Below are 12,527 nucleotides of genomic sequence, written 5' to 3'. Positions count from 1 at the left end.
CAATTAGCAAGATCTGCTAATTGATTGCAGAAGACTTTTAATCTCCAGTGTCCATTGGGATTCAAATCCAGAATTCTCCAAATGATTTTCCTCTGTGACAGAATAATGGTATCACCACTATTCTGTCACAGAGAAAACTCACTGTGAAGAACCATGGAGAATATAGAATTCTGGATTTTTAAATTGAAAGTTTGTTATAACAAAATATGCCATATTCGGCTCAGAAATGCAGATGATTTAAGTATAGATATGCTATGATTTATAGCATTTGCTGTTAGTTTTGTTGAATATAAATTAAGAGCATAATGTTTCATAATAAAGACATTTAGAATGTCACTATACGCCCGTATGACAGCAACGTGTAAAATGATATGAGTCACCATGCACCATCATGTGGTATCTGAGACCCCATGCACCTAGTGTGTGTCAAAGTCATTTGGCCGTGAGACAGGTATTGTGGCAGTCAATTGTGCAGTGCATTAACAATGGTTTTGTCATTGGAGGAGTGTATTGTTTTGGTTAAGTATGTTAATGAGCATGGAAAGTATGTGCAACATGTGTATAGTGACAGAATGTATAGGGACATTCTGACAAAACTAAGAAATTTCCAAATATTCCAGTTTCGCATTGGCTTGCTGTGCAGGCATTAATAGACAAATTTCATGAGATAGGTGCTGTATGCAACGGAGCATGGAAAGACACTGAAACTGATGGAAGAGAAACTCTTGGATCTGTCAGATTCAATGCTGCAGAAGTCACAACAGAAAAAACAGTCTTGCAACTGCACACTTAGCAGTAAGGAAGATGCCATGCCTTTTCCCTTACAAAATCACAGTTTTCTAAGAATTAAAAGCAGCAAATCATCAAAAGAGAGTACATTACTGCCACTGGTTTCAACGGTTCATCACTGAAAATATTGATGGTATTCTGAATCTTATGTCCTTCACTGAATGCTCAAAATACCTGATTACGGACATCCAAAAATCCACACCCTACATCAAACACCTCTCCAGCAGAAGGTGGTGCTTGGGTTTCGCTCTCCAGAAGAATCATTGGGCTTACCTTAAATGAAACAATCTGAATATTACTGTTCCAATATGCTCTACCAATTCATTGGTGAACTGAATGAGAATGAAATCAAGAGTGGGTGATTTCAGCAAGATTTTGCATACTGCTACACAATCAGTGACACTTCTACACGAAATTTTTGCTGCTCAAAAAAATCTATGGCTTCCTCGTTCACCAGACTTGAATTCACCTGATTTTTATCTGTGGGGACCACCAAAAAATAAAGTTTATGAAGAAAATCCATGATCACTTCCAAAGGAATTCTAAACTGCTGTAATTGCTTACATCAAAGGCATCACACAAAAATTGAAGGTTTTTTTGGAAATAAATGTGTTCAGGCCTATTTGGATGCCCATGGAGGTCATCTACTGTAATGGACTACAGTACTAATGTAAGTAAAACTGGGCAATAAATGATTTGTAATTATAACATTAGAGCTTACTTTCCTTTTAAATAGATGAATAGTGACTTTCTAAACACCTGTATATATAAAACACACCTTTGCTATTATAGTCATAGTGGTAAAAGATACAAGGAAGCAAGTTTACATATCATCATACAAAAAAATACCATCTGTTTATCCCCTTTAATAATTTATCAGTTTAAAGCCAGAAAAGTGAAATGTGGGAAATGTTGAAATTAAAATTTAAATATCTAAAAACATCCCCATTAGTGAAAAGGTACACACCTTTTTTTTTTCCAAGTTTGTAAAATTAAAAGTAGACAGTTTAATATGAAGTTAAAAAATGATGCCATAACCTTGAAGTATAATGATGCTTTTCGAACGAATCAGAATATCATCAGCTAATCAAGATCAAATGAAATATAAAGAGTAAAATGCCAACAGAGTGGGAGACAGTTATCACCTAATTGACTACGTTGTAGCTGATACGTTTGATAGACACCATACGGAACAGGCATTCAGTGTGTTATCAGACAGTCTAAAACTAATGTATCCAATATCTTTCTATTTTAGAAGATATTGAAGATGTCCGGCCTGCCTCCCTAAAATTCATTCATGTACATCTTGATGGTAAGCCCTGTTACGACACTTCATTGGCAACGAACTTGTAGATTGGTTCTCTTCGAGACACCTGGTCAGCGTGAAGAGGAAAAGACCAAACCCTGCAGCACTTTATTATATATGACAACATGAATCAAATAGCCCCCAGTGATCAGCGGCTTTCACTCTCCCTCTTAAGGCAGTGAGAGGATCAGAGTGGAAGCAGAGGGGGGGGGGCAAAGAATCTGAGTATGACCAGACTGCTATGCACGGAAACTGAACTTGGTCTGTTACAATGTAAGATCACTCATCGGTGAAAATAGGATATTAGAGCTGCAAAAGGAATTAGAAAATGCGGATTGGAATGTCAGCTTGGATGAAACAAGAAGAAAGGATCAAGTGGAAATCTGCTGTACACCAGTGGAAAGAGGAAATGTGGAGTTGGCTTTTTGTCCATAAAAGATACTAAAAACAACATTTTGTAATTGAAAAGTATATCACCAAGGGTGTCAAGACTACTACTCAGGATTTCTAAGAGGTAGAAACTAAAGGTTATAATGATATATGCACCAACGTTGAGCCAGGATGATGAAGAGGTTGAAGAAATGTACACTGAAATTGAGAGACTTCTAGATGAACAGAAAACCCACTACACCTTTATATGGGACTTCAATGCAAAGGTTGGAAAGAGAAAACAACACAAATGGAAACTAGGAAATTTTGGAATTGGCAAAAATGAAAGAGGTGAGAGACTTGTGGAATTTGCAGTCTCAAGGAACGTCAGTAATGAATACTTTTTCAAAATAAAAGGGCGAACAGAAAGTGGACATGGAAGAGCCGAAATGGATTAACAACTAATGAAATCGACTTCATTCTGACTAACAGAAGGTATATTGTGAATGACGAAAATGTCATGAATAAGGTAAATGTTTGGTGTAATCACAATGGTAAGATTCAGACTATAGCATTAGCAGAGGCATAGATGCAAGAAAGCAAGTTATGCAGCATCAGCCAAAAAAAAAAAAAACGCATTCCATTTCACCCATCCTTTGTTTCAAATGTTTGTCTAGTTCTGCCTTGAATTTATTTCAGCTGTCAACTTTAACAAGGACAGATGGAAGTTTGGTCCAGCAATCAACCAACCAACCGCTGGCTAAAGGCAAATTTTCGCACACCTATTCTACAACTGTCTTTCCTCAATTTGAATTTGTCCCCTCAGATGATTAATGCGGGCAAGAGGAAGAATCCCATCAGCATTGAGCATGCCCAAACTATTCAAGGGCTTATACACATCAATCAGATCACCTCGCAGGTGTCCAGTCTCCAGACACGGTAATTTCCAAAATTTAAGCCTTTCTTCACAGGCGCAACCGTTTGTTCCATTAACTAATCTTGTTGCCTTTCTCTGTACACGTTCCAGCAGTTCTACATCCTTCCTAAAATGAAGCCTCCAGACCTGTATACAGTACTCAAGGTGTGGCTCGATCATTGTCTTATACAAGGGGTTAATCACCTTTTCCCTGGTAGAAGAATTCCTTTATATCATTGACAAGACATCATGAGCTACTCTTTCAGGCAGTCTGTACTGCTCAGAAAACTTCATATCTCACTGCCCAATTTCTTCCAGGTTCTTTTCATTCCCTACCACCATCAGTGTAGTACCATACAGTTGATACGTTACTCTGGGCTTACTGCTACCCATATGCAGTACTTTACGTTTGTCAATGATAAACTTCAGTTGCCGCCTCTCAGTCCATCAGCTCAATTTTCTAGATCATTTTGCCGGAGTGTACTGTCATTAGTGTAATTAACAACCCTGCCAACCTTCGTATCGTCTGCAAACTTCGACATTACGTCAGATATATCATCATCAGATCATCATCAATATCATTAATAAATAGAGAAAACAACAATGGACCCAACACTGAACCCTGGGAAACTCCATTAATAGCATTAATGCAGGAAGAGTATTGTCCATTGCTTACCACTCTCTGTCTTCTCCAACTCTACCATCCCTTTATATGCAGCAGCATTTTGCCTCCGATGCCATACTGCTCCCATTTGTGCAGCAGTTTTCCATGTGCAACAGTATCAAAAGCCTTCCTAAGATCCAAGCATATGATATCAAAATTATCTTTAAATTCCGTTCCTTTGTGACCACATCATAGTATCAAATCAAATTGTCCATGTTTGATGATCCTACAGTGCTTCTTTAACCAGTGCCTATATCGTTGGCAATGGTTAAAGCACTATTAATTGATAATACTGTTGTATTATAAATTAATTGATATCGTAGTTGTTGTATTAATTGATAATACAACAGTATTATCGATTAATTGATAATACTGTTGTATTATCAATTAATCAATAAAATTGATTAATCTTATTAATTATTAACTCTCACTGTTGAATTGTATAGCCTGCACGGGTAACACAGTGTTATCGTCACAGCCCTCCCCACACCAGGTGGAAAAGCCCTGGGTTTTAGCATTAGCATTAGTAGAGGCATATGATGCAAGAAAGCAAGCTTATGTAGCATCAGCAAAAAAAAAAAAAAACCAAAAACCCACTCCTCCGTTCGTTCGAAATACCTGTCCAGCTGAGATTTAAATTTATTTAGGCTATCAACTTCCACAACAAGGGATGGAAGTCCCACCAACCAACAACCCGCTGGCTAAAGGCAAATTTACGCACATCTGTCCTACATCTGTCTTTCCTCAATTTGAATTTATGCCCTCTCAGGTGATTATTCTGAGCAAGAGGAAGAATCACATTGACATTGAGCATGCTCAAACCATTCAAAGCTTTATATATCTCTATCAGATCACCTCGCCGGTGCCTAGTCTCCAGACACTGTAATTTGCAAGACTTAATCCTTTGTTCGTAAGGGAAACCGTTTGTTCCATTCACTAATCTTGTTGCCCTTCTCTGTACTCGTTCCAGCAGCTCTACATCCTTCTTGAAATGAGGCCTCCACACCTGTATACAGTACAAAAGGTGTGGTCTCACCATTGCCTTATACAAGGGAATAATCACCTCCTTATCCCTGCTAGAAAATTCCTGTATATCATTGACAAGACAACATGAGCTACTCTTCATATCTGCCTGCACAATTCCCCCAGGTCCTTTTCATTCTCTACCACTGTCAGTGTAGTACCACAGAGTTGATACGTTGCCCTGGGGTTACTGATTCCCATATGTAGTACTTTGCATTTGTCAATGTTAAACTTCATTTGCCACCTCTCAAGCCATCTGCTCAACCTTTCCAGATCCTGTTGCAGCAGCATAGCGTCAGTAGTGTCCTTAACAACCCTGCCAACCTTTGTATCGTCTGCAAACTTGGACATTGAGCTTGATATGCCATCATCAATATCATTTATAAATACAGAAAACAACAATGGACCCAACACTGAACCCTGAGGGACTCCATTAATAACATTAGTCCACGATGAGCAGTATTCATTGATTATCACCCTCTGTCTTTTCCCCCTCAACCATCCCTTTATCCCTAGCAGCAATTTGACTCCAATGCCACACTGCTCCAATTTGTGCAGCAGTCTTCCATATGCAATAGTACCAACAGCCTTTCTAACATCCAATTATATAATATCAAAGTTATTCCCTTCATCCAGTTGTTTTGTGACTGCATCATAGTATCCAATCAAATTGGTCAGGCAAGACTTCCCCTTAACAAAACCATGCTGTGTCCGAGCTATAACTAAAGTCTTGTATAGATGGTCCTGCAGTGCTTCTTTAACCAGTGCCTCCATTAATTTAATTTTCCTGGAACAGAAGTTAAACACACAGGTATATAATTACTTGTGTCAGCCTTAGATCCTCCTTTGTGAATTGGGGTCACATTTGCACGTGTCCAGGCTATCGGTACCTCCCCTGAGTTCAAGGAAGCTCTCATAATTATGGCTAAGGGTTTGCTTACTTCCTTTACTGCCTCCTTTAATATAACTGGATAGATCCCATCCACCCCAGGTGCTTGTGTTTATCTTCAACAATTTCTCCTCCACTTTACTCTCAGTTATAACAAGATTATCTAGCTTACTGCCAGAGTTGAATACACCTCTGGCATTCCCCTCGCTGAATAACTCCTCGTGTGAATTTTCGATTCAAAATATTCATTTAGTTTGTTAGCTACCTGAGCAGGATCATCAACAGTTGAACCATCGATATCAAGTGGACCAATCGGATTCATCCCCTTCCTTCTAGAGTTTACATAAGTAAAGAACTTCTTGCTGTTTTTCTTTGCATCCCTTGCCAAAGATTTCTCGTAATCTGCCTTCGCCTGCCTAACCTCCTTTGTAACTTGGTTACAGATCAACTTATATCTATCATAGGCTTCCATGTCACCCATTAATTTATATGTATCCCATGCATTTTTCTTCTCTGCCATATGCCTCATTAGTTCATCTGACATCCATTTTGGCCTAAACCTTAGTTGTTATGTTCACACTGGTATAAACAGGTTCCAAGTAGGTTCCAAGATAAGTTCTTTGAATGCTTCCCATGTTGAATTTGCTGTTGGTAACATCATCAGTTGGTCCCAGACCCACTGTATAGAATTTAGTCCCACAGTTGGTCCCACTGTATAGAATTTAAATACTGTCTCAGACCATCGTAGTCGCCTTTACGAAAGCAATAACCCTTCCCTTTACCCTTGATGGTAGTTACCTCTTTGAATAAATCCCACTTCAGCACACTGTGATCACTGCCACCTAGTGGTTCCTCTATCTGCAGATTCTTAATGCATGAAGAATCACTACTGATAATCAAATCAAGAGTATTACTCCTTCTAGTTGTCTCCCGAACATGCTGATGTATAAAACAATCATCCGATAAATCCACAGAAGCCTTGCTAGTGTGTGAGTGACCAACCCACAAATTCCAGTCAATGTCTGGGAAATTAAAATCCCCCATTATAAGACTCTCTGATTTACTGGCCCACTCTATTTCCTTGTGCAGTTTCTTATTATACTCATCAGAGTCATTAGGCTTATAGCACACTCCTACTCTCAATTTTGATCTCCCAGTGCTTATGTCACAGCAAATGACTCGACACTGCACTGTCCAGCAATGTCGACTGGCTTCACTTCCTAGGATTTTATATGTTTCTTAACTAATAGCATAACCCCTACTCCCTTCCTATCCTTTCTGTAGACGTTGTACTCTCCAAATTCCAGTTCAGCATTCCTTATATCTGTGTGACACCACGTCTCTGATATCCCAGCAATATCCGCCTTTGATGCTTTGAGCAATACCTCAAATTTATCAAATTTATTTACCGAACTCCTAGCATTGGTGTACACGAAAGTATCCATGCACCTGTTCCTATTCTTAGCTACCCTAACACAACCCATGTATTTTCTTGTACCGCAATGACTCCCAGCAGTCTCTAAAATATCTTGCATCTTATTTACCAGGCAGCTGCTCATTCCAATAGAAGCAGTGCAAGAATCACTTTCACCTCTGCCAGTGGCTACTGTTAATCTGTTAGTCCTTGTATCCCCACAAGCTAGCAGTTTTCCGACCCACCTAACACTGCCTCGATAGCATCAGCAAATATTCTTGCACCCTTTCTATTTAAGTGTATCCCATTCCTGTAGAAGAAGTCTCTCCTGTTAACAATTTTTGAATCCCGTCGATGACGCAAGGAACTTTAGCGGCCTTTTTTCACTCAATGGCTCAGTTAGTCGGTCTCAGTCATAGGTAGCAAGGTTTTTTCAAGAAACTGATGTTTTTTCGTCCAGCAAAACAAGCAAATCTACCAGACAACAGATTAAAATTTACAAACAATAAATATATTGGTTGATGTAAATATTTACGGATGACCCATAATATGTTAAATTGTATTTAAACGGAAATCATGAAGCAGACTGGAGCTGCGAAACAAAGATCACACTATCGCAGAAGGGCTGTGGCTCGGGGGAGAAACGAAGGGGGCAATTCTCCAACGCATGTCAGTCTCAAAAAATGTGTGCAATGTGAAATGTTTCGGACATTCTGGAACAGGACATGAATTAGCCAAGGAGGATGTCTTTGTGTGTGCTAGGTGCCTAGAGTGCCAAGAAATTAGGTGCCAACTCAACGTTCTGATGGGCATCTATCAGAACTGAACCATGGTATTTGAGCACCCTGAGCATTTTTCGGAAGGATATATATATATTTCTTGCCTCATTGTTATGCTGTTTTTGGTTCCCGTTTAAGAACGGCGCCCCAGGCAAGGGCCCTACTAGCCCATGCCCTAATCTGGCACTGACGCCTATGAGAGTTTGAGGTGTAGGCTACATGCCCTCGAAGAAATTAATATCAGGGGCAATCAAGCTCTCAGCTGCTCAACTCAATGGCAGGGCTCACTCCTGTGCAGAAGGCAAAACAGAGGCATTCTCCAAGGCAGAATGTGCTGGTACCGCAGGAATTAGTAATTTATGGTGACTGTTTCCAGGGAGAGGAATATATTATGCAAAATGAATAGGTGGAACAGGACCAGGGTGTGTCTGCCAGTGGCAAAAGTTGATGACGTTGTAGAGCAGATAGCTTTTAAGGGCACAAAAGATGATATTGTTGTACACGTTGGCACTAATGACCTTAAGAATAAGAGATCTACAGATTTAATTAGCAAGTAGAGGTCAGTGTTGAAAAAAAGTCACGAGCTAGGGTTGAATTTGAAATTGTCTGCAATTCTGCCCAGACACGATAGGAGGGGGTATATGATGAGAGCCTTCTCAATCAATTCGGCCCTGGAGAGACCGTGTAAGGCTCATGGGTAGAATTTTTTTCAGCATGGTCTGTGCTTGTTAACCGGAGAGACTGCTTCTACAGGGATGGGGTATATTTAAATAGAAAGGATATAAGAATATTTGCTGATTCTATCGAGGCAGTGATGGGTGGGTTCGGAAAACTGCTAGCCTTGGGGGAATAGAGACGAAAAGATTAACAGTGGCCACAGGCATAGGTGGATGTAATTCTTGCACTGCTCCTATTGGAATGAGCAGCAGTCTGGAAAGTAATTTGCTGAGCTGAATGAGTATTTTACATCTACATTCACACATGAGGAGAGCATTTTTTTTTTTTTTTTTTTTTTGATTTGGTAGTTGTTGGCGCATCGGCTTCTGTGGCCATATTGCACCTCCCAAGGTTTTTGCAGTACTTTGATCCAAGCCCGAGGCGGGAATCGAACCCGCGACCTTTGGGTTGCCGGGCAGGTACTTTACCCACTCGGCTAGCCCGGTCGGCCAGGAGAGCATTGACAGAAGCTTATCAAACTCTAATAGGGAGCTAAGTGATTTTGTAATAACTGAGAGCAAATTGGAGGAAAAATTGTTGAAGTTAAATATAAGGAAGGCACCTGGAGTGGATGGGATCTATACAGTTGTATTAGTGTAGCCAGCAAAGGAAATGAGCAAACCATTAGCCATAATTATGAAAGCTTCCTTAGACTCGGGGGAGGTTCCATGTACTGGAAGTGTGCAAATGTATCCCCAATTCACAAAGGGGATTATAATCCCAGGGGCTCACATGTGGTGAGAATGGGTTTGACACACCCGAGGTCCTGAGCTAGATATCATCATTCTTCTTTTTCTTGGTGATTCCCTTCTCTCTCTCTCTCTCTGGGTAATTAAGAATTTTTTTTTTTTGGCTGGTGCACCATAATCCCCAGGCTTCCTGGCACCATATGGCTAATAATAATAATCAAAAAAAGGTGATACAAGTAACTATAGACCTGTTAGTTTAACTTGTGTTGTGGGGAAAATAATGGAGTCACTAGTAAAAGAAGCATTACAGGATAATTTAGGGAAGACTACAGTAGTAGTTAAGACGCAGAATGGGTTTATTAAAGGGAGGTCTTGTCTGACCAATTTTATTGAATACTATGATGTGGTTACAAAGGAACTGGATGCAAAAAAATAATTTTGATATCATATACTTGGATTTCAGGAAAGCTTTTGACACTGTTGCACATGAAAGACAGCTGTACAAATTGGAGCACTATACCATTAAGGACCAGTTGCTGCAATGGATAAAGAGATGATCGAGTGGGAGACGACAGAGATTGGCAATCAATAAACATTGCTCTTCGTAGATTAATGTTATTAGTGGAGTTCCCCAGAGTTCTGTGCTGGGCCCGTTGTTGTTTTGTGTATTCATCCATGATATTGATGAGGGTATATCAGGCTTATTGTCCAAGTTTGCAGATGATACAAAGGTTGGCAGGGTTGGTAATAACTGTAATGACAATATGCTACTGCAACTGGATCTGGATAAGTTGGGCAAATGGGCTGAGAAGGGGCAACTGAAATTTAACATTGACTAATGCAAAATACTGCATATGGGTAGCAGAACCCAAGAGAAATGTACTAACTGTGTGGTATGGAGGTCATGGAGTCTTGTCAATGATATATAGGAATTTTGCTAGCAGAGAGAAAGAGGTGATTATCCCGTTGTACAAGGCAATGGTCAGGCAACACCTTCAATACTGTGTACAAGTCTGGAGGCCTCATTTTAGGAAGGATGTGGTGTTGCTTGAACGAGTACAAAGAAGGGCGACAAGATTGGTGAGAGGAACAAATGGGTGCGCTTACCAAGATAGGCTTAAGTTCTGCAAATTGCAGTGGTTGGTGACTAGGCACATGCGAGGTGATCGGATTGAAGCGTATAAGGCCTTGAACGGGTTGAGCAAGCTCATTGCTGATGGGATTCTTCCTCTTGCTCAGATTAAGAACCTGAGGGGGCATAAATTCAAACTGAGGAAAGACAGTTGTAGAATAGATGTGCAGAATTTTGCATTTAGCCAGTGTGTAGTTGGTTGCAGGAAGAGACTTACATCTCTTGTTGTGGACGTTGATAGCTAAAATAAATTTAAGACTGAGCTGGGCAAGCATTTTGATTGAAATGGGAGATTATTTATTTTTTTTTTTTTTTTTTTGGGTGATACTGCATAAGCTTACTTATGCAGTATCAGCCAAACTAGCTGCAAAATTGGTAGTTATTTATCCCTTTAGAATGTCAGGTTAACAAAAATTGGGAATGCAATTGATTCAGCCAGGTTACTGACTCGTATCCTCACTGATGATTACAAACAATGGCCCGCTCTTTCATGCGATAATCTTCATAAACATGCTGCTGCCAACCCACACGTTGTTTCTTTGATCATTACTGGTACCCCGTCCAGTTCCATTTCCCTACTTCTCTTGTCTAATCCTCCTTTTCCTCTATGTACATCTTCTGAGATTTTAGCATTAGCATTTGCATTAGTAGAGGCATATGATGCAAGAAAGCAAACTTATGTGCATCAGCCAAAAAAAAAAAAAAAAAAAAACTTCCACTGAACCCCCCCGTTCGTTCGAAATACCTGTCCAGCTGAGCCTTAAATTTATTTAGGCTATCAACTTCCACAACAAGGGATGCAAGTCTGTTCCACCAACCAACTACCCGCTGGCTAAAGGCAAATTTCCGCACATCTATCCTACATCTCTCTTTCCTCAATTTGAATTTAAGCCCTCTCAGGTGATTATTCTGAACGGGAGGAAGAATCCCATGAGCATTCAGCATGCTCAAACCATTCAAGACTTTATACACCTCTATAAGATCACACCGCCGGTGCCTAGTCTCCAGACATTGTAATTTGCAAAATTTAAGCCTTTCTTTGTAAGAGCACCCCTTTGTTCCCTTCAACAGTCTTGTTGCCCTTCTCTGTACTCGTTCCAGCAGCTCTACATCCTTCTTGAAATGAGGCCTCCAAACCTGTATACAGTACTCAAGGTGTGGCCTGGCCATTACCTTATACAAGGGAATAATCACCTCCTTATCCCTGCTAGAAAAATTCCTGTATATCATTGACAAGACACCATGAGCTACTCTTGCAGCCGGTCTATACTGTCAGAAAACTTCATATCTGCCTGCAAAATTCCCCCCAGGTCCTTTTCATTCTCTACCACTGTCAGTATAGTACCACAGAGTAAATCCATAGCAACGTATCAACTCTGTGTAGTACCACAGAGTTGATACGTTGATATGGAGTTACTGTTTCCCATATGTAGTTCTTTACATTTGTCAATGTTAAACTTCATTTGCCACCTCTCAGCCCATCTGCTCAACCTTTCCAGATCCTGTTGAGCAGCATAGTGTCAGTAGTGCCCTTAACAACCCTGCCAACCTTTGTATCGTCTGCAAACTTGGACATTAAGCTTGATATACCATCATCAATATTATTTATAAATACAGAAAACAACAATGGACTCAACAGTGAACTTTGAGGGACTCCACTCATAACATTAGTCCACGATGAGCAGTGTCCATTGATTACCACTCTCTGTCTTCTCCCCCCTTAACCATCCCTTTATCCATAGCAGCAATTTGCCTCCAATGTCACACTGCTCCAATTTGGGCAGCAGTCTTCCATGTGCAACAGTATCAAAAGCCTTTCTAAGATCCAAATATATCATAT

This window comes from Mastigoproctus giganteus, chromosome 7, assembly GCF_048544385.1.
Source record: "Mastigoproctus giganteus isolate SK-2022 chromosome 7, ASM4854438v1, whole genome shotgun sequence".
NCBI lineage: Eukaryota > Metazoa > Arthropoda > Arachnida > Uropygi > Thelyphonidae > Mastigoproctus > Mastigoproctus giganteus.
Note: the sequence above shows the minus strand (reverse complement) of the source record.